Source organism: Mya arenaria, chromosome 5, assembly GCF_026914265.1.
Source record: "Mya arenaria isolate MELC-2E11 chromosome 5, ASM2691426v1".
In the NCBI taxonomy this organism is placed as follows: Eukaryota; Metazoa; Mollusca; class Bivalvia; order Myida; family Myidae; genus Mya; species Mya arenaria.
This window is the reverse complement of record NC_069126.1, coordinates 77,578,060-77,581,700: the sequence shown is the minus strand read 5'-3', so window position 1 is coordinate 77,581,700 and position 3,641 is coordinate 77,578,060.

The following is a 3,641-nucleotide window of genomic DNA, read 5'->3' as shown; positions in this document are numbered from 1 at the left end:
GTGATACAGGAATCCAGTGGATTTCACGTGAAATCCACTCAAAACGTGAAATCCACTCAGAACTCAGTAATTTTAATTAATAATTTATTTTTTTCGTATACATATTAGAAAGTGCCTCATGAAGGGTTTATATTTCCAATTTTATTGAAATTGGTAAACAAATAAAGAAGTTAGAGCAATTTTTCATTTTTTTCCAAAAATAGATCGGAAATCGAGGTGAAATCCAGATTCCGATAAGTGAAATCCACTCATAACTCATTAATTTTAATAAATAATTTTCTGTTTTTGTATATTTATTAGAAAGTGCCTCATAAATGGTTTATATTTCAAATTTTATTGAAATTGGTCAAAAAATGAAGAAGTAAGAGCAATTTTTCGAAAATAGATCGGAAATCGAGGTGAAATCCAGTTTTCGAGAAGTGAAATCCACTCTTAACTCAGTTTTATTAATTAGTAATTTTTATTTTTTGTATACATTTTGGAAAGTGCCTAATGAAGGGTTTACATTTCAAATTTTATTGAAATATATCAAGAAATGAAGAAGTTAGAGCAATTTTTCGGAAATCGAAGTGAAATCCACATTTTGACAAGTGAAATCCACTTTTTCAGACGTGAAATCCACTCATAACTCATTTATTCTTAACAAATTATTTTTTTTGTTAAACAAATAATTGAAAGGGCTTCATAATGGGTTTATATTTCAAATTTTATCCAAATTGATCCAAAAATAAGAAAGTTGTAGACCTATTTTGAAAAAAGGTCGGAAATCGAAGTGAAATCCACATTTTGACAAGTGAAATCCACTTTTTCAGACGTGAAATCCACTCATAACTCATTTATTTTTAACAAATTATTTTTTCTGTAGAACAAATAATTGAAAGGGCTTCATAATGGGTTTATATTTCAAATTTTATCCAAATTGATCCAAAAATAAGAAAGTTGTAGACCTATTTTGAAAAAAGATCGGAAATCGAAGTGAAATCCACATTTTGACAAGTGAAATCCACTTTTTGAGACGTGAAATCCACTCATAACTCATTTATTTTTAACAAATTATTTTTTTGTTGAACAAATAATTGAAAAGGCTACATAATGGGTTTATATTTCAAATTTTATTCAAATTGATCCAAAAATAAGAAAGTTGAAGTTATATTGTGAGGGCGTTTTGTTGTGTATGCATAATTGTTTAAATTTTTTCATGATAAACACAATATCCATACACATCCAGGCCATACCACGTGGAGGCGCCCTCAATCATGGCCCTTTTTTACTTTCGAATTTTGAAAATATTAAAAATTTAATAAATAATCCGAAAATTGTTTTGTTATTTGTTTATGCCAGACATTTATTTATGGTTATTTATACATGTACATTGGTTGATATACGTAATCATAAAAAAGAAACAAACAAATACAACAGAGCAAAGTTACACCAAGTGAAATCATATGTTTAACTTGGTTTACAATAATGAGAGATAATGAAAAGGTATGTTCACAACAGTGAAGAAAAATAATTACACAAAATAAACAATAGCAAAATATGAAAAAAATATACACAGGTAAACTTTGAACATAGCCCCATGTGAAAAATTTAAAATGGAATAATTCGTGAGGGTGTGCACTGCCACCAGTGCTGGGCTTCAATAGTGATTCTCGGCGTGTGCACACCAGAAAGGGGAAACTTCAAAGACAAATTTCTAAGCAAAAAAAGTTTCAACGCACATAGAAAACGCATCAATAATCTTGTTCGAAAAAGTGTACAATGCTTTGAAATGAAGGACATAAGATTTCATAAGGACTATCACAGTGACATGGTGCACTACAACAACAAAGGACACATTAAATACTTTGACGCCATCGGGAAACATATTACGTAATTTCACAGATTAATACGAGCTAAAAGCAATTATTGTGATGTTAGTTATAAATATGCTTATTGTTGTAGTAATAGTAGTAGAAGTTCGCAAATGTGCTTATAAAAACACGTAGTTATTAATTTATTGTTGTTATATAGTTGTTGCTATTTATGTTATTTATGTTTTCAAATGTGCTTCATTCATTCATTTAAAGATGTAGTAATATCTATTCATGATTGTTAATGTACTTTTAAACTTATTATGAAATATATTTTTGAAATGAATAAATATTGCATTAACTCATATAAAACGTTTCCGTTTTCAATAATAAGCATATTATAAAATATGCTAAGTATATATTACACTTACCGATTCAGTGCTGCTGTGTAGTTGTACTCATCCCCGACACAAGCACACTTTATACACGCAAACTTGAGATGACGTTGGTCCCAAGACTTAAGATCAAGCTTGCCCATTTGACAACATGTACGGTGGCACCCTCTTACAATTATCACAATAAATTGAGTCAAGTGCACATGCCTCAAGGCATCCACTACACGGAAAGGTTCCCATTTTATGAACAAATACGGCAGAAATATACAGAAACAATTAATTATCCTTTTAAATATCCAAATATAATAAAACAAAATACACAGAAACAATTAATTATCCGTTTAAATATCAAATAATACGTATATCCAACACTACATGTTCATAGCATAAAAAATAAAAACATAGCAATGACAATTGCCATTTCTGATACATGTTATACTTACCATATCTTCTCAAATTCTTTTTCGACATAAAATAATTACTGCCATTGTACTAAACTTCTTTAATTTTACCGCCAAGTATGTTATGTCAATTTTCTCGGATATTTGATGTATCACCTTAACCGCTAAGTGCGAAAGGCGCGAAAGTAACGGCACGTGAGAGTCGTGATCCTCGTCTTTGATAGATATAGATCAAAGACAAGAGTAATTATTAAACGATATTATAGAACTAATATATTGGATAGTGGTTTCTTACAGTAAAAACCACACCAAAATATTGCATCTCAACTGATTCAGATATTAGATCTAATGTTATATAAGAGATCACGACTAAAACAGATTAAATGATACTAATGTAAGTAAATAAAACATAAAAACATTAAAATATAATCATCGGACACAAGCTACTACTGTATTAATATTAAGATACTTGATTGAATTTATTTCTTTACACTTAGTAGATTTCTTTCCCAAATATTGCATTTCACTTGTCAAAATGTGGATTTCACTTCGCTTTCAGATTTATTTTCAATATATTTATCTAACTTCTTCATTTTTTGACCAATTCCATTTAAATTTTAAATATAAATCGATGATAATGCCTTTTCAATTATTTGTTCAGCAAAAAAAATAATTTGTTAAAAATAAATGAGTTATGAGTGGATTTCACGTCTGGAAAAGTGGATTTCACTTGTCAAAATGTGGATTTCACTACGCTTTCAGATCAATTTTAAATATATTTATCAAACTTCTTCATTTTTGGACCAATTCCATTTAAATTTTAAATATAAACCTATGATAACGCCTTTTCAATTATTTGTTCAACAGAAAAAATAATTTGTTTAAAATAAATGAGTTATGGGTGGATTTCACGTTTCAAAAAGTGGATTTCACTTGTCAAAATGTGGATTTCACTTCGATTTCCAATCTTTTTTCAAAATAGGTCTACAACTTTCTTATATTTGGATCAATTTGGATAAAATTTGAAATATAAACCCATTATGAAGCCCTTT